This window comes from Rhamphochromis sp. 'chilingali', assembly GCF_963969265.1.
Source record: "Rhamphochromis sp. 'chilingali' genome assembly, chromosome: 4".
NCBI classification, from domain to species: Eukaryota; Metazoa; Chordata; class Actinopteri; order Cichliformes; family Cichlidae; genus Rhamphochromis; species Rhamphochromis sp. 'chilingali'.
In genome coordinates, this window is record NC_137948.1 from 15,757,053 (window position 1) to 15,781,240 (window position 24,188).

The 24,188-nt window shown below is 37.9% G+C and overlaps 1 protein-coding gene across 1 annotated transcript in view; it reads right to left on the reverse strand.

Annotated features, from left to right (window-relative positions):
* LOC308396077 (alpha-1,6-mannosylglycoprotein 6-beta-N-acetylglucosaminyltransferase B-like) overlaps positions 1-24,188 on the reverse strand; it is a 126,925-nt gene that overhangs the window by 97,461 nt on the left and 5,276 nt on the right. The gene's annotated exons all lie outside the window — the stretch shown is intronic.

The window sequence follows — 24,188 nt, forward strand, 5'->3', positions numbered from 1 at the left end:
CTTTTCCCCTTTGGAACATGTTTTTGAATCCTTTGTCTATATTTTCATTCTCTCTAAGCTCTAAATGTTCCTTGTTTCCTTTTTCTCATCTTGATTTATCATAGTTTATATTAGGATGATGACATTGGATGAAAAACGAGGATCCTTTCAGACATACACACACAAGAAGCACACATCCAAACAAAGCGCTTGAGACAGACAAAAACTATATATGTATTTGAACAGAGACCAACTTGGATGCAGTATGAAAGGCTAATCTGTTGACAAGTGCAGTATTTCAGTGCATGTGGGTGTATTTGTTTCTTTACAAAACTGGAATGAAAAAGGCTGATAAGATTTATTTCCACAGAACACAATTTCAAATGGGTTATAAAAAATTTTTTTTATCAGATAGTATTATTCTTTTGGGAATTACACATAAGAAATGCACTGTCAGTCTGTTTCACTGAAGGGTGACATTGTTGAGTGATGATCTCCTTTTTGGTTGAAAACATCATATATTGGCACAGTTACGGAGTATTTGGAGAGCTACTGTTATTGTTTCTTCTTAAAGCTGTATGCTTCATTTCCTTCAATGTTACATTTTAAACTTGATGCTACATTAAAGTGCTAAGTCTCAGCTTTAATTGGAGTAGGTTTAGTATTGAAACATGTTCAGATACCACTCTGTGAAGCTGTAGTGCTTTAAAAGTTTTATGAGTCATAATGTCTCATTTTTTGTGTGAAGCCAGTGAGCAACCCTTAGTACTGTATCTTCTTTACTTCTGTGATGCTCACTTGACTCCTCACTGCAGCCACTTGCAGCTGTTGCTTGTTGTCAGGTTTCTCTGCCTTTACTTTGGTCTTTAGCGACTGGAATGCAGCTCAGATGATTGAGATCTGGCAGTCAACTTGACCAGATGAGATATATTCATATTTTATATACAAAGATTTAAACTTTTTCCTTGCTATAGCTGCAGTGGTGGAATTAGAATACCAGGCTGAGACCATCAGACTCTGTGCCTGCTTGTTGTTATTTTGTGCTGTGTGTTGGGGTTTTTTGTGGATACATCTTGCTGAGATGACTTTCATAGACAAGTATACTGTAAGGATTCACATAGGCTTTTTTTTTGTATGTAACCCTTAACGAGGGAAAATGGCATTGAAACTTTATCTTTTTCATTTCCTGATGAAGTCCACATCTGTGTGGAAACAACAACTACAGGAACAATCTTGCTACAAAAATATGATGACAAAAACAAAAGATTCTCTAGATGTAACTCTGTGCTTAACTTTTATTGGGTTTCACAGCTGATTGGGTGAGGTGGTCCCCTGGCTGTGTTTAGTGTTGTTGTCCTTTTGAATAATAAAATATTCATCAGTCACACTGTAGTTTTTTTTTATTTTTGTTTCCAAAATATACCAGAATATACTGCTCACAGTAAAACCGACAGACACAGGCCATAAAAAAGACTATTAGTACATTTTTTCTTCAGGAAGTCATATACCTCTTTTATCAGCCTTTGGTGATTCAAGCTATAAACCTTCAATTTGTGCTCCAAAAGTTTTAAAAGCAGTGACATGAATGCTTCTGAAATGTGGAACATATTGGTGTCTGTATTCGTGCATTCTTGTTCTAATCCTTCAGAAAAAAAAGTGTAACTCTCAAAAAAACAAACAAACCACAGTTTGTTGTATTTGAAAGTACAAGCAGGCACGTATTCATGTGCTATCCCGAGAAGCTTGACAGACACAAGCCGTGACCCTCATTACCATTTCCACCACTCACTGAAGTCACGGTCTCTCCTGTTTACTTTCACTATTTTCAGCACAGCTTTGCTGTTCAGAGCAGACAGGCATACGGCTGCAGGGGTTGCTTCTCACCACAGCCACAAGAATTTATGTTAGCGTGACTGGAAGATATGGAGTGCTTGAGCTTAAACAGTGTGTATGTAGCTTCAGATGGTGGTGTGCAGGAACTACGAAATATCTGTGACATGACGTTTTTGCTTTTGTGAGTGACTAAGCTGCCATATTCGTGCCTGAGTGTGCAAATATAGTCAACCATGCATGTGACAGTAGATCCTAATGACAGATTTCTTGGAAAAGAGCAGCAGAAAAGAGAAAATAAAATGAAATACATATCTGATGCTGATGAGCCTGTTTGCCTACCTGCGCATTCAAATAATGTGAGAAAATCGGCATGCCTCTGACATCAGGATAGTTATATAAAGTATGCATGACTATAATCTCGTATGTTCATATGTTAAGTACTGTATAATGTACAGTACCAATATTAAAGCATATCAACTGATAAAATATAAGAGCTGGTGACAATTTGGAAGTGTCACCAGCAAAATAAATAGTTGGCAAATAATTATAAGCATCTCAAAATATGTAATTAAATATATACATACATAAAGAATTCCATTACTGTGTTCCCTATGCATGAAGTAGTGACACCATGGGGGTTTGCACACTTAAAAGACTATGGAAGCTCTTACTTAATTTAATTAACTCAGACTTAATTTTGTGCCCCATTACTTTTGCCGTAGCCACATTATGACACTATGACTTATTAAGGGATTATATGCCTCTTAATAACCCGTACAGTATGAACGAGAAGAATATTCACAGCATATGTACATGTGGACAACTGGCTGGTTTAAAGCAGACAAAAAAATCTATACATGAAATTTAAGTTCATTTGCCTTGCATGGTAGCTAACCTAGCTCATCAAAAGAGAAAACAAATATCAACTTTTTGTAACCATAAAATGAACATTTCACAAGTTTTCTCAGAATACATAAAAGGTGCTAATGTTTGGGCTATACCTAGTGCAATATTATTTTGCACATGCATATGATGATCTCCTGCCCTAGGCAGTAACTGTACGTTCTTTGTCTTGCCATTATCTTTCAGTACATCACTTCAAGGCCTCCCATCAATCTACATCACAATGAAACATGGTTGCACTGCAGGCCTGGGGGAAGGATAAGGGACAGATGAAAGAGAATGAAAAAGACAGCAGAAAATTGGTTTAAGAGAAGGGGATTTTAATGGCCATCCTTTGGTATTTGAGAAATAACATCATATATGCCAGAGGACAATGGCAGATTTAATGTTGTCATACAGTCAAAGCAAAGACAGCATCAATATAAAAGATATAGAAATTATCTGTAAAACTGACATTGATGGAAACTTTTATTCTATTTTTTGTATCTAAAGGTACACTATGTTGCAAGCAGGTGACTAGGCTTTCTCCTGACTAAGAGGACAGTGATTCATTTCAGCTTCATCCTAGTTGTTTCCCTACCTTCTACTCTCCATGCATTTACTTAGTCTGAACAATGAGTACTGAATTTCTTAAGATCAACTTATCCTGTGACCCCTCAGTAATCTTTGGCTACGTTCACATTGCAGGTCTTAATGCTCAATTCCGATTTTTTGATCAAATCCGATTTTTTTGTCTGCTTGTTCACACTATAAATAAAATGCGACAGCAAACGCGCTCTAGTGTGAACGCTCAAAGCGGCCCGCATGCGCAAAAGAAGACATCACACACAACGAACTCCGTTTATACCCTGAGCAAACAATATTGTTTGACTGATGACCGTTAATATAAAGACTTCCGACTTTACGTTTCCCAATTTTTGCTTTAAGTTATTTTGTTATTTACATAATAATGTAAATAACCTAATAATGATCCTTATTGCTGTTTTAGAGGAGCAGTGCTTCAAAGGATAGTTGCAGATTTCTGTCAGAATCTACAGATTATACAGAACAAATAAAATGTTCACGTTTCTCCAACGTTGTCTTCCCAACAGTTTCACTGACATCTACACTGGATGGCCAGGAAGCGTTCGCGATGTCTTCTCCGGCGCTGATAATTGGCGTCTGTCTTGTGTCAGTGACGTAAAAGACGGATTTAATGCGACATGACCATTCACACAGCAGTCGCTTTCTGAAACATCGGATATGTATCGAATTCAGTACCACATACGAAAGTGACCCAGATCGGATGTGAAAATATCGGATTTGTGCCGTTCACACTGTCATACCATTATCGGATATGGGTCGCATAGGGTCAAAAAAATCGGATTTGATGCGCTTTCGCCTGCAGTGTGAACGTAGCCTTTGTATCCTTTTTCCTGAATTTTTCTCCAGCCCCTTCACTTTCAATTGCTCCTCATTTTCGCCTCACTATTACTTTTTCATACTTTCCCTTCTGGCATCTCACACTGCTTCTTCCCCTTGAATCTCATCTAATAGCATCTACCTCAGGTCTCTCTGTGGACCTATAATGTTTGCCTCTAATTCAGCCTTCAGCAGATAAATTAGCATCTGTCAAGGCTTTGCTCTGAGCTGGGAGCTTTGGCAGAAGCTGCTCTCTTTTTTGCATAATGGCACACTCCAGAGCCCTGGCACATTCACTCATCCTGTTATTTACTCTGACTCACAGGTAATGAAGCAAGGGACTGGTGAAACTGTGTGTGAGAGAGGAACGACAAGACCACGCTTGGAGCCAGAATGGACATCTGGCCTTGTGATACTGGGAGGATGACTTGCAAACTGGGGATATACAAATGTTTACAGTAGAACTAAACAGCTGGGCTGGAGGCAGATTAGATGTACACTGCAAAAAGTTTTTAGCTGAAGGCTAAGCCAATGACTGTGCTACAGTACTGAAATACAACAAAGATGGGATGCTGTGTAAAATCTAGATAAAAAAAAAAAGAATACAATGATTTTCAAATTTCATAAACTCACATTTTTGTTCAAACTTCATTATTTCATCAAAAATATTAGCTCATTTTGAATTTGATGTCAGCAAGACATATTAAAAAAATTGCGATGTTGGAAAAGTAATTAGCACTAAAAAGAAAAAGCTGGAGGAACGCCTTGCAACTAATTAGATTAACTGGCAACGGGTCAGTATCATTGCTGTGTATAAGACTATAAGACTTTGAATTAAAATTCTGTGAATCTGAAGAAACGTCTGTACACAAGGGCCAATGTCAAAAAGAAAGAAAATACAAAACAATATTAGATGCCAGTGATCTTTGGGTCCTCAGGTTGCATTGCATTAAAAACAGGCCAGATTCAGGAACACTTCCAGAAGTCATTATCTATGAACACAGTTCACTGTGTCCACAAATGCAGGTTAAGTCCCTATCGTGCAAAGAAGGAGTACAAGTGAAGCATTTTTGCCCTTATCTGGGCCAAAGCTCATTTAAAAAGGTACTTTGGTTAGACAAATAGAAATCTGAAATTCATTTTGGAAACATGGAAGATGCATCCTAAGGACTAAAGAGGAGAAGGCTTGTTATTGAATCAAAAGTCTGCTTCTCTGATGGAATGATACATGCAATATACATTCAGATGGCAAAGACCTTGGGAAAACAACGCTTAACAAGACAAAAAAAAAAATTCAGTTGGCCTTAAAAACCAGCCCCAACTCTCCAGTCACCATCCTGATAAAGATCACACAGTAGATAATAAACCTTAAAATAAATAAATCTTTTTTGCTGGCTTATATCTTGTAAGTAACACATAGCTTTTCTGCATTGAAAAGCACATTTTTTGCTGGATTTGCTTTTTGCAAGTGTAAACTTGATCACGGACGGAATATTAAAACACTACACTTTTTTTCCTCAAGACGTTCAAATCAGAAAACAAAGGGCACTGTTTAAATTTTCAGGAAACATGTCTAACAGCAGCTTGTTACTCTCAAAAGCTGCATTAAATAATTAAAGACTTTTATTACAATTTTATGCATCACTGACAGAACTCAAATCTTTTTCCACCTCATTCTGACAAACATTGTATATATATAATACAATGTATTAAGTTTCCTGAAATGCCATTTGTTCCTGTATGTGCTATAGTATTTTCTTGTAAAAATTATATGGCAGCTTAGCTATATAGTCCAAACAATGTGTTGAGTCCTTCTAAGGTGTACACAAAATCACAAAAGAATAGTTTATTGAATCAGATGTACAATTTGATAAACTGAATTAAAATCAAAATTGAAATGATATCTCTAAATGGTAGAATGAACCACAAACTTAGTGAGTGTAGTTAGGAAACAGAAGAGACTAAAAACCATATTAAAAAAAACCACAGTGCCCAATGAATGGAAGAAACTAGGCCAACTGACAGAGGCGCTAATAGGTGTGTGTTCAAGTCGACTAAGACAAGCCTTATCTCTGTTCGGTGTTGACAGTGTTGTGTAATCGGTAGTATGCTGTTGCATCTGCATGCTCTGTCTCTCATGCACCCAAATACTCACAAATCAACACATGTGTATACTAAAGCTCAGGCTCTGATTGGTCTCTCTTACAGCTTAATCTGACAGTCCTGTCAGCTTCAGTGAGCTTCTGTTTGCAGCTGTGGCTCTGTCGTCTCCCCTTAATTGCATTACCTTTCATTTACTTAAAACACTGTATTGTACTCTTCAGATAGTGATACAAAGACGACTTGCACTTTAGGGAGACTCAAAATGTTTGTCAGTTTGTGTTGTTCTGACAAACATTACTGGCCACTTAGAGGACTGAGTGAGACGAGTTGCCCCATTGTAGAAAGACATGCACACTATATTCACATCCACGTAAAGGCACAAAATATGGATCACAACACCATGCCTGTAAAAAACACATTAAAATCACACTAGCATGGCTAACTTATGATTTATTACTAGTACTGTGCTGGAATGACGTTCTCCTGAAATATTGATGACAGTGACTAGACAATGCTTGTTGTGTTTTTTGTGTTTAAATATGAAGGTCACAAACAAATTATTTGTGTATGGTATATTTAATATGATTATTTATACATACATGTTTCTAAAGGGCAAGTGACAACTTGTCTAGCATGCTGGAATCCGATTAATTTCTCATTAAAGACCAGAGCTTCATCCGTAATGTGCAAACACGAGCTGCTGGAGAGCTGAACAATCTCCAGTTTATGGTAACGGGACACAGAAATGTGAGAACACTGGCTTATAGACTTTAATGGAATTGGAGTCAAGCAGAGTTAATACTGCATCCAGAGACAATAACTAACTATAGCCACAACATGGCAGTATTTTAAATGCTAGATGCAAACAGGAAGAAGCTTTATGACAGAGAACTGTTTGCAACAAAAAGAGATCATGATCAGGTTTTAGACTTCGATGGACACATACTGCTTCTGTTGCTTTCTCTGATGGAACAACACTGATGTCTTGTAATGCCAATAAAATCAATTTTAACTTGAACTGTGACAAAAAGCACAAAAAGACAAAGTTAGAGCAAGACCATTTCATGTTTTCTTTATTTTTGACACTGGTGGCTTTTAAATTAGTCAAATTAAGCCTTTTGAAATGTACTACCCCAATTTTGAAAAAGCTGGAACCAGACAGAGACAGACAAAGTTACCTTAAAATAACAAGAATCCTTAGGTGACTGTTGGGACTGTATAAATCAAACTGAATTGAACTGTTCTCTCTGTTTTGTTTTGTTTTGTTTTTTAAAAGAATGCAGGCAAATTTAAGTCAATTTTAGCATGATTTACATAAAACAATATATATATATATAACGACAATATAACAACTTTGCTTATTTTATTTTAAAGACACTGCTTTGTGAAACTAGAAAAACTATAAACCTTTAGCACTTAAGAAAGTGCTTAAAGAAAAACTACTGTCAATGTATTAGTGTCAAAAAGAGACTACTTATTCTTTTCACACCCAGGCTGTGTCCAACAAATGACAATGTGTTTACACACAGTACTGCTTTATCTCTGATAATGTCTTGTCACTGACAGCAGTGACACTGATTGGTCCAAAGGATACTATGTATTGATCTGCTCAGTTGTAGACAGTGGACATTTAGCTCCAGTACAGGCCGTGGCACTTTTTGCGAGCATTTATTTCTTTATTAATCAGAAGAAACACAAAATACATGGGCATGAGGAATCCCATGATAGCTGGACATCTCACTTTAATATTAAAATCATCTAACAAGACAGCAGAAAAATGTACTTTGTGCGAATACTACACAACAGTAATTACAATGTAACAGGAACCTTTCTTCTGTATGAACAAGGTAGTTAGAGGGAGTCATGTATAAATTAAAGTGGGAAAAAACTACAGACAACATGAACAAGGGGTTGGTTACACTTAAATGGATCAATACTTTACAGTGGCAAAACAAGCCCAAGGGATTAAAGAGAAAGATGAACTAACTGCTCTACATCTGGGTGCATTTAAATGTAAATGCAAAAAACATGTAATTGCTGTGAACATTTATTCTAGATCTGAATGTAACATGGATTTTATTTGCACAAAGCTGTGCTGTGGGGCTGGAGGCAATTTTCTGCATTGATTTGTTAAATTGTCTGAGCTCAGCTGAGCTTGTGGGTATAGTTTGCTGTGTGTGAGCCAGAGAAAGAGAGCACTGAGTTGGTGCTTATAGATATGCTATGTCCTTTATATATGTTGAAATTGAAAATCATAAAAAATGTGCGTATTCCCAGATTTCCAACCCACCAGATGCTCGCACACATTTCAATCTTAGTAAACTCATAGCCTCGTTATGGGCACAAACACTTAAATAAATGAGAGTGATCATTCAGAATGGATTAATTCAACCTGATCTTCCAAGGCAAATAAAAAGATTTCAGTTTGGACAAAGATACCCACATGCATGCTCCCATACATATCCAATTCATTGCACAATTAGACATAATCTATACACACTGTACAACAGGGGTAAAAATAACATCGTTCTGTTTAAAGAGGACAGCATCTTCCATGCTGCAAAAGAAGAGATCAAGAGCCAAATTTTCTCCCCGTGTAATCATCCATGCATTTGCAGTGGGCAATTCTGCACAGGACGTTCCACTTAAAACTTCTAATTTGTATGCCTTGTGAGCTAATAACTGTCTGGATAGTCTGTTTATATCTATGTACACTCTCCAAGGAGTAGGTGTGCCAGTTCTTTCCATAACTTTTTGGCAGGGCAGCTACATTAACAGAAGATTATACGGCACAGATATGGCACTCAAAGAATACTAAATAGAAATGTGTGGGAAACACCACAATGTCAAAGATGTTGTATGTCCTGTCCCAAAAATCAACCCAACAATGAAATACATAGTCAAGGTTTGTTCCTGCAGACAGGTTTAAACTGTGCTGTAGATGGCAAACATGCTTTTTTACTATTTTCATAATTAATACACTGTATTTTAAATTTATTGGCCTCATGACATAAATTAGTATGGTATTTTGTCTCATCTATTGGAATAAGAATCAGCAATCTGGAATAGGTAAATAAAGAAGGCTGTTGTGAAGTAGCACCTGTGACAAAGAAAGCTTTTATTACCCTTATCTTGTGGAAAAGAAAAAAACAACTCGTTAAGCAGCTTTTATCAGGTTTAACTAGTGATTCATACATGGTGTTTTTATGTCCGGATAACATATCAAAGAAAAGTTACAACGGACAAAATGCTATATCTCTCTGTCAATGCTGGAATTGCTGAAATGCGCTCCACGGTACACAAACAATAGGTGAGTTTCATCATAAGTGAAAACTCTATATGTAGCCTTTGATTCATTCTTTGCCTCTGTGACTGCGATTCTACTTGCGCTTGAAATGAAGCTTAAACATGTGCTTTCACTTGTAAATCCCAGGAAAGCAGCTGTACGCAGCCGCATCGATTGTAAGGTGAGCATTTCTGACAGAAAAAAATGGATGCACTTGTTCAAGCTGTTCTCATTCAAACGTGATGCATTTCTCAGCAGACAAATCTAGTGAATGTTACATGACATGAAACAAAGAATGAGAGATTTGGGAAAACCTTTTAGAAATTGCTTTACATCTTTTATTTACTGAGAAACGGATGGGGCCTATCATTCGAGCTGACAGGTAATGCCATTTAAACTTTTCCGGAGAGAGAAAGAGCCCAAGGCTTGGCAGTATAACACATGCGCCATCAGATCAGCTCAATAAGCTTCTAAACAGAAGCTGTCAGCAGAAAGCATGCATGTTTAGGTAAAACACTGAAGTGTTGTGTGTTACCATTAAGTGAATGGCAAACAATAACTGAAATGTTTAACTTTATTCATACTGTATTTAAAAAAACCTGCATCATAATCAGGGGCACATGTCAGCCTCTAAAAAAAGTACTAAAATTCAAATATTCCACGTTATGCCTGATAATACATAACATTTTGTTCTAAGGGTTTTCCTTGCAAATAACTTTTCATGCAGCCAGAAAACTGGGTAAGTTCAGTTACTTATCTTTAAAAAAAATACAGTAATAAGGCACAACTTGAGTGCAAACCTTAAAAGAGAAGAATTAAACATCTAAACAAACGTCTTTCTGCTGGCCTGAAAAGAAACAGGTACACCTCTGCACAAAAAAGTTAACCTGAAGAACACTGATGTTGATGAAACATAAATCAGGGATCTTTTTCTGAGTCTGTGTGCATGACAAGACTGGCAGCAAACGTCAGCAGCTTGGTGACATTATGTGACACAGTCCTGACAGATGTGTATGCAGCATCTAATATCAACCCTGCTGGGGTCATTATTGCTGTCACATGATTATACACAGAAGAAAAGAGAAATGCAGAAAGCTTGTCTGCAATTTTAAATGACTGTATGATGAGTCAGTCAGGATTTATGCGTTTTTCTCTTTAGTATAAATGCATCTTATTTTAGCTTTCAGGCATATATTTATATATAAAAGCATCTTCTTGCCTCCTCGTTTGGTCTTTCACCAATGATTCTCCATTTATTTTAGCACAGCTTTACAGCTCAGCTCAGACACAGTTAATCTGTCTCACTGCAGCAGACAGTGCCTGCACACACTGGCACAGCCATACAGGCGCACAAACACACACATAAGGTGAGTTTGACCTGTTTGGTCTGTTATGAAATTCAGAGTGCCTATTCACTTTTCTCTCCTGGCTTTATATTATAGGATTAAATGAATAAAGTACATACAGGAGCAAAAATAAATACACAACAAATTTATTAAATACATCTCATACAAAGTAATATGGAGTGAATTAGTACGCACATGCACTGGAAACATAATTTATTCATTTACATTTAGTGATGGTTTGTCTATTGTGCTTTTTAACAACAACGATAAAACTACAATATGTAAGTTAGACTTGGTCAACTGTTTATTCATGTAATAATAAACAGTTGACCAAGTGAACAGTGAGTTATGTGGCAACATATCAGTGCAATTAGGCATGTAGACATGATCAAGATGACCCACCCAAACCAAGTCAAAACCGAACATTGTGGGAAAGAAAAGTAATAAAAGTGATGTTGAGTGTGGCATTGTTGTTTGTGCTGCTCGGAGTATTTGAGTTGATCTACTAGGATTTTTCAGCACAACCATTTTTAGGGTTTGCAGAGAATAATCAAAAAAGAGAAAATATCCAGTGAGTGGCAGTTCTCTGGGCAAAATGCTTTGTTTATTCTGGAAGTCAGAGGAGAATGTTCAGAGCTGATAGGAAAACAACCATAACTGAAAGGGAAAGCACTCTTAACATTCAGCAGAAGAGCATCTTTCAATGTACAACATGTCAAACATGAAAGGAGACTTGTTATAGCTGCAGAAGAGCACACCGGATGCCATTTAATCCAATAATTAGGTAAAGCATCAGGTGGAATGGGAACCTCACAACATGAATGAGTAGCAATGATAAATGTGCAGCAAGTCTTTAAGCACCTTTATGAATCTACCGTATGCAACAAAGAATTAAGGTCGTTCTGAAAACAAATGGTGGCTGAACCCAGTACTAGAAGGGTGTAACTAATAAAGAGGCTGATGAATGTTGAATGCTTCATGGGTCAGTGAAAGTGGTTTAAGAAACAAGCAATGAAACTACATGAACATAAACAAACCACAGTATACATACTGTGTATGCTGAGTTTGTCAAATTTAAAAAATGAATGCTGTATTCTTACACTGACAATACATGCGGCAAACTATGTGCCAGCACAAATAACTAAAAACACAACAGGAGTTCTAGAAAGAAAAGGACAGAGAGCCAAAGATGAAACAAAGCTGCACTGTGAATGCAGCAAATGATGCAAATCAAACAGGTATATGGCACACAGTAAAACAAACAAGCAGAGCCAAGCAGAGTTAACCGTTAGTTTTGCTTTCCATCTAATTTCACCAGGACATTTTTGTTTTTCTGTATTTTTGTAAATACAATTGTAGTATGGCATGTAAACCCATTTTAGAGCAAACTCTGGAGGAACAACTGGATGTATGGGCATAACTTTGTAGAAAGGACAATATTTAGGGAGTTTATTAAAGTTCTTATTTGGGTTTATATTTGAGACATGTTGCATTTTATGCTGTCTGATGTTATGGTAAAAATTATTCTTAAAACTTCTCATTTCCCATTTAACACAGTGTTTCAAGTGACAACTTGAATGTTATCACTTGATGATCTTGGCAGTACTACTGCATGTTTTAATTTGTCTACAAACAGCAAGAATGAAAAATCTCAGTCTTTCCCAACATTAAAGCCTTAACTTTATTTGCCACTGAATGCACGAGTCTAGAATAGTAATGATTTGTTCATTCTATTACTGGCATCTGCCGTTGCCCATATATTACTGTTTCCAGCATATCAGGGAAATTGATTTCAACATGTACAACGACAACAGAGGAGGCTGGGGGTACTGTACATGATGTAAATGTTGCAGGGCTTGTGTTCTGACTGGCTATGCATTCACATTTTTTTCTAGCAGATTTTGAGAAGCTCTGCAAAGAAAGATGTCAATTTTAATTTACTACCATTATTGAAAAAGCAGGCAAAGGAACATACAGAAGTGAGCTGAAGAAACAAAAAAAGTGACATCTGGCTATTATTCAGTCTCAGACTGGATGCTTAATATAGTCACGTCTGACGGCAAAATATGAGATGAGGTGAGAAAAGTGAAATGGAAAAAATAGGTGGCTTGAGGTAAGAGTAATCTCAAGTCATGCTTGGTATGCTTTCATAGCTTTATCAGCCAAGACCAGTAAAGACGCCAGACAAACACAGCTGCCTTTTTGTCAACACAGACATAATACAATCAGTAGCTTTCCCAAACTGTCAGGCGACAGGGCCTGTTGCTTTGCACCATCGCTGCGTATCTGCGGAAAGAAAGCATGAGCACACTTGAGTATGACACTATCAGGACCTGGGGAAAATAACCAGCTTATGGCAGAGGAAATGATGAGCTAGCGGCCTGTAGACAAAGCTTGATGCATCCTGGGTAATTGAAGCAGCATATTGCTGCAGAGTAACCTTCCCTGGGACATAACCATAATATAATGTGCTTTGGAGAAATTTCTCATTTATAGCAGGGTAATAGCACTTAGATCAGAACAATGGCCCTCTTTACTTGGAAATTGGATAAGGTTTTCCATTAATATGTATTGGTGTTAGGAATGGGCTAAAAAAGAACTACCACTGTGAATGACCTGAAGTTTGTAGAAAGGGGAAACAAAGTTGGTAAGGACAGTTATGAATGCAGATGGTATTTAGATTCTAAATAGCGCTGCCCAATTACCAACATATTGTACTTAAAGGTCAAACTGAAAAGATGTATTTGACTATTACTTTACATTAATATCTTGGCATGTTTCCCATAAATATTGGGAAAAACAATTTTGCACTTCCAGCCTCTGTGGCACAGACTTAAGGAATAAACAACTTTTCTTAGCTTTTATAGATGATGGTTAAAAAAATCAGTTCAATGCTGAAGTACACCAAAATCTCCAATGGCTGTCATTAATTAGTTTTTAAGGTATAATTTATGTATTTGTATGTATTTGATATAAATAAATGATGAGTTTGAATTTAATGGACAAAGGCAATGGTAAAGGGAAAGTTGTCTATTTTTGGACTTTAGGGTAGCGCTTTACAATAATGTCACACTATTAAGCATTATTAATAATTAGTAACAGTGCCTAATTCATCATTTATATAACATTACTCCTTCTTAGTATACCATTTATAAATACAAATATATCATTATGACTGTGATTATGATTATTATTACTAGCAGTGATGTAGTAGCAGTGATAGCAGTACATGGTGTAACAGTAACAGATGAATAAATGTATCTGTATGACAAATGACAAACTAAGGAGGACGAATGATATATAAATGACAAATTAAGCACTTACTAATGCTTAAAAGTATAACATTATTTTAAAGTGCTATTACAATCAACATATTTTTAAATATATTATATTATCATCATCATTATTATTATTATTATTACCTTAAACATTTAATCACTTCCAGATCATTTTATTTTTTTAGAACTTTGTACCTACATGGATGGTGTTACCGAGACAGATTCACAAACCCTAAACCCACACACTTCCACAGTCCGTTCAAACACCACAGGCTATGTGTGCACTGACAAAGTGTACTCCCCAAGTGACTCCTCCGCTGCACCTAGCACCAGCGACATGCGAAAAATTGTCATGCCAGATTTGTTCGACATGAAGCGATGAGAAGGAAACATAACTGCAGGGAGCGTATGATGGAAATGAACATCCAGTGTGGGAAAAAAAATTACACGAGGGGGGGTGATATGCTTGACTGGTACCTACTATACTGCATGCTGATTTACTGAAATATATGTATACATTAAATAATACACTTCATAATCATCAAAGTGTATATGCATGCACGTTGCAGTTGCTTTTAGTGTAAATTTGACACTGCAATTCTTGTAGGGCACAAATAAAAATATTTTCTGAGCATGTGTCACACTAGCATGAGTCCTTATAGCTGATGGCATGGAAACTTTGAGACGAACATCACAAAACTCAATTTAATGCGATTCAAGCAACCATTAGTCTCGGCCGCTGCTTGGGTCTAAGCACAGCATCATTTCCAAACAGAGCCTTCTGCTCTCGTCAATAACTGTTCTATTCCATACAGCCTATAATTTCTGGTATTTGAATGATAACAGTTTCAAACAGGCAGATGGTAAAGCCACAAAATGTAAAACCAAGGCAGAAAATCTACCGTTATATTATCTGTTCCATTAGGGTCTCATCTAAACAGTGTGGAAACATTGTATCCAAAAACATACTCAGGGTAAAGAGACTGTCATGGGTCATTTTTGTAATGTAATGTATGAACAAACTCCACAGGGAGGGACTATGATAAAGCTAAATGTTCCCCGTGTCTAGTGATTGCAACCAAGCATGTGTTTACGTACCCTTTTCACCCTGTTTTTCCTTCTCGTTCTCTTTGGTGAGCAATGTAACCTTGAAAGATCTAATTCTTTTGCCATATCAGAGAGTCAAGCACGTGCAGTATCTATTCTTCTGACACCTCCCTCATCCTCCGCATTTTCACTATTGAGCCCCCTACCTCTCCATATCCGGCTCGCAGCTCTTGATGAGTCATTGAGGAGAAATGGGGATTTGAGCGAAAACCCTGTAGTCTGAACATCCAGTGGAAGCCGATAATCCACAGAAGCTAGAGGTGGCAACGAAATGCAGCTAATACCCAAACAATAACTATCAGCGTAGCTCCCACTAAGGTGACAAAGCCTTACACAAATTTGTCTGTTATTGTGTATAAACAGCAAATTGAAATCTCTATAAAAATGACTATGCCACAGTGTGATATGAAATCCTATAAATTTGATTTATATAAAGAAAAGCCCCGTGTATACTTCTGATGGAATGCAGTCATCACATCATGGTTGACTATTAAAATGAGATGACAGCACCTGACTCAGACATCCCAAACACTGAAAGAAAAGAGGCTTATACACAATGACAGTTAAAGTGGAATATATGAATACTGAGGCAAAAGAAACGACTTAACAATTGCTGTGAGCTCTGAAGGACATTAGTTTTTTCCACATTCTAGTCTTTTTTAGCACACACTGTCACCTGCGTATGATGCGGTTCCCATCATGACCTTTGAAAGAAACAAACCTCTTGCCCTTGATGAAGTAAAGTAATTATTTTCAGACATGTGTATGTGTGTGTTTGACATAGGAATGTCTGCACAACTGATACTTACAATACCAAAAAAAATTCTGAAACAAAGCGGTACTCATTTTCATTTATTACCATAGATACCCTATCAACCACAGAAGCCACAGTCACCTACAAGCAGAAGCTAAACATGCCAGGAAAAACAACAACCTACATGTAGAAGAGGATGGCTATTGTATCTGCAGTAAGACTTCTGGAAGGACTTTGCTCTGTTATCCTGAAATACCTGTTACAATTTTATTTGAGACACCTGGCATTGATCAACAGTATTGAGACAGACTAACTATTCTCTAAATCTTTTGCTTTTAACATACTGTTTTTCCTGGTAACAACACCTGTAACCAGCCTCTGTTGACCCTGTTCCTTCTGTGTACCAGTATACCATATACTGGAAAAAATTATAAAGACACCACCACAGCAAAACAGGACGTGCAGCACCGTTTTCAAATCAGCTGCGTTCCAAAGGCTGAAATGTTTGCAATTGCTAATGTTATATAAACACTTAAAGCTAACATAATGGAAGTAACGCTACATGTGATAGTTAGTAGGCAACTCAGCAACCATCCAGCAACCATCTGTGTCCTGTTGCCATGTCAACAAAATATCATTTTAAATAATCTGCCACCACTGTCTTTGTGACTTGTGAATAAAGAAACTTATGTTGAAGATTAATTTATAAAAAAAAAAAAACATTTATAAAATAATTAAAATTTTTTTTATTATTATTACTATTATTATTGCCATTGTTGTTATAATTATTTAAGAGATTAGATTAAGTATTTTGCATTTGTGCATTTAAAAACATAATAAGGTACAACTTTATTTAAACTTAGTACAGGGATAAGGGTCATCACCAAAACCTTTTCTTCTCCAATAACTATTCCTGGCACAGGACAGAAGAGGTCATTAAGACGTTCACAAATGAACCGCTTTAAAGATTTTTTAAAAATTCCTTTACATTTCATTTTGCTTCTGAAACCCACATTTTTTAAAGAACTCTTTTGGATTTTTAAAAAACGAAACATTTTGATGGTTCAGTCTTTTAAGGGTGGTGAAAGGTTTCTTTTCATTTATCGCAGAGTTGAAGTGACTGACTGACTATTCATGTTTTGACAAATGTGAAAAAAGGTTTTTGATTGTTTGAGTGCCTTTTGCACAGGTGAGTCTGTGTTATGAAAAACGCCCTAACTGTTTTGTTCATAAAGAGTGGTGAGAGTGACTTTTCTGCTGAGAGAATTGAGCCCATCGATTGAGGAAAAATTATAAAGACAACTAAAACACACTTCATTTTGTGGCCAGTTTCTCTTTTTTCTCTCTGAAATTTTAAACCTATAACTTGTATCTCAGCTGTATTATTGTCAAGCTGTAAAATTGCTTTATTATTATCAAGTACTAAAGTAAAAATAGAAAAGCATCTAAATAAAAAACAAAGCTAATTATGTTTCTATGGGCTACTGCTGCTGATTATAGCTCTACAAAATAGCACTTAAGCGAATGATAGCATTTGCTTCACAAAATGAACCTTCGGTTTTGGAATGCTCAATTCAAAGCTTTTAAAAGCAATATTATGCTAATCGTAAAATTTTTACTTTTCTATTCCAAAAATGATTCTCCTCCTTAACTGTGTGCAGTGGCCACTTTAACATTACAGTTTTTTACAGACGCTAGGACACATTTCTCAATACTTAGGTCACTTTTGCAAAACTCTTCACACAATCCTCCTAACTGACCGTCAGCTTGGCAAAGCAGTTCATTTCACATTCAAAATGCACTACAACTACCAAAACACTTCATTCAGGTCTCAAATAACCTCATTCTTCCAGAACACTAGCAAAGGTTGACAGCCGACAAACACACTTTGTCACCCACAAAACAATGACCTAAAAAACACTAACAACATGTAGCATTACAGTGTTTTCTTGTGTAAAACAAGGACACATCTCTGTTTATAATTTCAATATATGTTACTGGAATGAATCAGACATCATGCAGAATTCGTTAATATTTGTTTATGTATATATATATATTTTTTGCACTAAGTAATCCCAAAATACAAGAATTTGTATACACACCATCCACTGATACACATACAATAGTAATGCTAATCTACTCGGTCTTCTCCATTTGGCCACATGTTCTCATCCACATCACATCTTACAGTTTTTTCTGAATGCTTAAACCCTAACTGTGATTCCTGTAGCACAATCTCTAAAACTATTCAGACTTATAGCAAAACCACTCACTGAGTTTGCAAAACTAAAAGCACAAAAACTGCTTTGCACTCAGTTTGCAATTTTGTAACACACACTTTGCAAAACTGTAGGCACAATTCACTGCACAACACTCAATTACCAAATTTCCAACACACTCCTAGCAAAAGTATACACATGTATGGCTATCATTAACACTAATTTGCCAACTGTCTGGCACACTTTCACATGTGAAAACTTTTTTAGATAATTAGTTCACTTTGCAATCAGCCTAAGCACTATAATACAGGTAAGCTGTGTGTGCGGAGTACAATGGAGGGAGCAGAAAGAGTGAGAAGTAGAGGAGGCCGAGGAAGAGGACGTGGAGGTGAAGAAGTAGGATGAAGAGGACGACAAGGACAAGGAGGAGCAAGAGGAAGACGAGGAGGAGGGAGAGGAAGATGAGGAGGGGGGAGAGGAAGGGTAGGAAGAGTAAGAAATAGAATTGCTGATGACATCAGAGCTACAATACCCTGAGGGTAGCTGGCCAACGGGTCCAGCCTAACTCGAGCCGCTACACTGTAGCAAGTACCATAAGGACATCTTGAAATGAGAATCGGTTAGTACAGTCACTTCGCACAAAGATTTGTAGCACTGCCATATGCCAATGAGAAACACACCAATACCATTGATGTAAAAATACTGAAATTGTTACTTTACAGAATTGCTAGATGACCAGATGCTGGGGGCAGAGGAAGCATGTTCACTGCAGACCAAGTAACCCATATAGTCATTATGGCGATTGCAAATAATCCTATACTTGGAAATAAACACTTGTGTTTGTTTTGATGTGTTTGAATAAACACCAGTACTTGATGTTTGGATCCCTCTATGCTTATGGATCTATGACAGAAGTATGAGCTCAAACTGACATAGCCTACCTTGTGCACAGAGAAAGCAAAAGCCAGATGTGTTTTGTATTCATACCATCAGTGTGCAGTTGGCGCATTGTGTGCTTAGTAGATGATGGCTTGTGTGTACTGTTTGATACGGAAACACCATTTTTACGAAGGTGTGAAGAGTTAATCTAGCTGTGTTTGCTTTTGCAAGAGAACTACAATGTTTTGATTATTGGGTGACAGATTTTCTTATTTGTGTGAAGAGTTTTGCAAAATTAGCCAATAGTTACAAAAAATGTGCTTAAGCAATCAGAAAAAACTGTATGTCATCTAGGGCAATACACCTAGGAAAGAATCTTCTGGCATGCCAGAATTGAAGGAGTTGAAAAATTGAAGGAGTAACACCTGTGCAGATGTTCATCTACAATGAGAATAAGCTGTGGCTGGTTAAACTGCATTTTTAGATTTAAAATATGTTTCAATAAAATATTGTTGTTGAATTTTGCTGTCTTTTCAAGTTTTGCATTGTGTTATTGTTTTGGCCATAAGTTTAACAGTTTTGAAAACAGTATGTAAGCACATGCAAAATGTCCTGTCCGTACAAAGATTTTTGGCAGTTGTTGTGTCTGAGTGAGAAGATAATTCATGAAATTTGAGAGATGTAGTCATTGAATGCATTTTGTGCCAAAACAATGATAACTGATCCTCAGTTTAGCCCACATAGACTTCTGTTATGCTCACTGTGTGAGGAGTTTTGCAAACGCGACCTAAGTATTGAGAAATGTGTCCTAGCGTCTGTAAAAAACTGTAATATGGAGGAAAAAACAAGAAGCATAGAAGCATTTGGCCTACGAATATCCTGTTCTGTGATCTCACAGGACTAGCATTCATTTTCTACAGCTAAATAAATTTTCTATGGAGAGATGTCCTTTTAGATGACAACTCAATCATCTGTTGACAGTTTACTGGGGATTTGTGCTTCAGTTGGGAGATCTGTGCCATAGCTGCGTCGTTACCACAAATTTCTTTGAAACCCTACTCCATAATCTGACATGAGTCTCCCTAGAAATGTAAGTACAGGTCGACGCAGCTATTGTGATGGGAGTGCTTAGTACTGCCGATTCCTCCTGCACATTGCAGCTACTTTGTTGTCACAGTTTTGGAATTTGTCATTGAGAGAATGACAATCATTGTCTCAGTGTGGAATAAGGAATAATAATCATAGCATCAATATAAGGAGCAAATTCCTGGAGGAAGATTGCCAAAACCGGAATGGATGTGAGGAAAAGCACAAAGAAGTGGCAAAGTTTGAGGGACAAATACACAATAATTAACACCAAATGCACCAGCACAACCATGAACCCAGGCAACGCTATCAGGCTCTACAGGTATCTTTGTAGCCTTTACAAAGATTCCCTGCAGAAGTCTACACCAAGCCTTATAAGCAGGGCTGCACATAAGTGGTCCGCAGGTGCGCATTCGCTGTCAAAATAAAAGACGCGCACCAGATAAGAAGTTGGAACGCGCATTTACGTACATAAGATGTTCTGGAGGAGGACAGACATTTGCTCAGAACTCTTAAAGATGTCGAAGCTTTGTAAGCAATTGCTTTGGTGTTCCTCAACCGCAAAAGAAGATAATTTTTCATTTGGTCACATTGCAGGTTGTCACATGTACGAACTGGCAGAAGAGTGCAACTCTGTGTGTGTGTGTGTGTGTGTGTGTGTGTGTGTGTGTGTGTGTGTGTGTGTGTGTGTGTGTGTGTGTGCGTGTCTACTGCTCTGCAGGTGGTGAGTAGAGGCTTAATGAAAGGGCCAGTTGTTTTAAGGGGGTTGATTTCACAGAGAGCAGATGGATTGGGCTCTCAGTCTCTCTGGTTTCAATTTTGTCCCACACTGCTACTGTCGCCCCATTTAACAGCCAATTTCCTGCCGGCTCATCACAAACACACACAAATACACAGAAAGCGGAAAATCAGCAAAAACAGTGTGAGGCAGCAGACCACAGAGACACACAAAAAGGCAGAAGTGGAGGTGAAACAGTAAGGCATACACACAAACAAATGTTGCCGGGCAAAGTGGATAACAGAGATAGGGACATTTTTTGTGCATAGATAAACAAAAAGACATTTAAAGTACACAGTGGGTACAAACAATTACATTTAACCATGCCATCAAACACAGACAATGTTAACTGCTATGGGTAAGTGCAGCTGGACACCAAGTTTTTAATGAGCTTGGTCCAAATGTCTTTGCAGGCTGCAGTGCATGAGCGGTTGAGTAATCAAGTACATTTTGCTAAGAAACACTGACACAAACGCATTAATCCCAATTTATCACACAAACAAAGTAATCTCAATTTATCACAAGCAAAGTAATCCCAAATGACCCCTTTCCCTCTGTCCCATTATCTCTCTCACACACTGTGCTCCTGAGCTTTAATACGCTTCAGTTTCTCTGCATTCATTTAAACTCACTATTTTCTGTTTCCATTTTCACTGCTTCATCTTTCTCTCTGACAGACTGCACACTCACACACACCAACACCTGAGTGATTCACACTTACAGGAACACTCTTGCTTCGTCTTTAACTTGCTCTCACACCCACGCAAACTGACACACGGCAAGCTTTGACTACTGCACAGCATACACACATGCTACACACATGTGGAAATGTCCTCAGGACACAGCGTTTCTTATTTTAACTCTAGCAGTAGTGGGAAGTAGCTGGCCTCCAGAAAATGAACTCTGACTTTCTATCTTCACACCTTGGACAGCAGGAGATTGCAATGGCACTCTCTCTTTTTCTGCCTTACCAGTGGTGGTCAACCTACGCTCCTGTTCATGTGATATTGCTGGCAGGCTTATTTAAGACATTTCATTGTTGAGTTTTGGCTTTGCTGGACAACAGCTTGGTGTCTACGCAGTGTAAGTGAAGCAGCCAAAGTGATGTGTGGAGTCAAATTTAAGGATTTAACTCGTAACAGTAATAATGATAATAGCTTAGATTTATATAGCGCATTTCAAGAAATCCAAGGTTACTTTAGACCAGCGGTCCCCAACCCCCGGGCCTCGGACCGGTACCGGTCCGTGAGTCGTTTGGTACCGGGCCGCGAGAGTTGAGGCTCAGGTGTGAAATGTATGGTTTTCAGGGTTTTTATCGGTTTTCAGCGTTATTTTGTTATCGTTTTTATCGTTAACTCGGTTTTCCTGGGTCTTTTCACGTGTGTTATGAATAAATCTTCTTTTTTTCGGTACCGGTACTAGTTTTATTTTGTTGTATTTATCCGCGACACCTTAAAGGCCGGTCTGTGAAAATATTGTCGGGCATAAACCGGTCCGTGGCGCAAAAAAGGTTGGGGACCGCTGCTTTAGACCATTTTTTTTTAAAGAGTCAACAGCCAAAGGCTTTAGTGAGTAGGTGACATTTCAAATGCTTTTTGAGTGTGTTGCAGAACTCAGGGAGGAACATGTTGCAGAGAGTGGGAGCAACAGTGCTGGAGGCTCTGTCCCAAAGGACCACAGCCTGGTGTGAGGGAATGGAGAGAAGGACTTTAACATGTGAACACAGAGTCTGAGATGGGGTTTAGGGGAACAGAAGGTCCAATAGATTTTGTGGAGCATGGACATGGCATAAATGAGGGTTTCAGCTGCTGTGTCTGGGAGTCAAGGCCAAAGTCTGGAGATGTTTTTCAGATGGTCGAAGGTGGATTTGGAGACAGATTTGATATGTGATGAGAATTAGAGAGTGGAGTCCAGAACAACATCCAGGTTGCAAACATCTGGAGATGGTGAAATGAAGAATATATTCACATTAAGGCCATGATCAGCCACTTTCAGGACGATGGCTTAGAAACAACAACCGACAGTTCGATTTTATTGTTGTTCAACTTGACAAAGTTGGTTGACATTCAGATTTTGATGTTTCCCAGAACCTGATAAGGATCAGAGGAAGGTGCTGACTGGAGTGTTTAATGCTGAGATTTAACTGTGTATCATCAGCATAGTAGTGGAACCTCAGCTCAAAATAGTGGATGGTGGCGGTAAATGATGAAAAGAAGAGGTCACAGCACAGATTCTTGGGAGACATTGCCTGACTGTACTAGACAAGGAACATCCAGGTGACATGATCTCTCCTGTCAGCAAGATATCCTGAAATCAGGAGAGCGCTACATCTGTGAGGTGAACATAGTTGGACAGAGTCAAGGAGGATAGAATAAGAGACTGCCAAAAGCTGCTGAAAAGTCCAGGAGAATGGGGATGCTGATGTGGGTCTGCAGCAAAGAGGATGTGATTTGTAATCTTGACGAGAGCAGTCTTAGTGCTGTGTGTCAGAATCCAAGGGTTCAAAGAGTTTGTGGCGTTGGGAAGCAGCTTCTCTTTCCAGGATTTTACTCATGAACGGAAGGTTTGACTTTGGTTATCAGGGTTCAAGTAAGGTTTTTTAACAATGGAGCAAACAGCAGCTATTTGAGAGCTGAGGGTACCAGTCTAATTTCTAAAGACTTGTTGATATCTTGGCCAAGGTTTTTGGCATAGTGTCCAGGAGACAGGTGGAGTCCTTAGCTCTACAAACCAGCTCAGTAACATGAAAAACATCCAGTGGAGAGAAAGATGAAAGGCAACACTGCGGCATTTATGAAGTAGGCAGAAAGACATGCTGAGGATGGGATGAGAGTAGAGGTGAGGTGTTGTGTGGGGTAATAGCTGCTGCTCTGGTGTCCAGGAACTTGGAACAGATGACAGGGTGGTGTGGTCGGCCCTCAGAGGGGTAAAAATATCCAGTTTATATGAAGAAGTTTTAATACAGGCATGCATTGATGAAGATGTTTTATTATTTTTCAAGTTAATTTTCTATATTTTGCTGGTTTGATATTCTTAATATAAACAAACAGTAAAGTAGAAATGATGGTCCTGTCAACTGCACAAACCAGTCTTTCAGACACTCAGCAGTCTTTACACATATAGTTCCAGATTTAACAGATTCAGAGAGTCATTTGTCCTGCTCTTGTTTTTCAATCCTCTCCCTTACAGTTTGTGTGCATTTAGATCCAGTGTTGGGTTTTACCATATGCATGTGT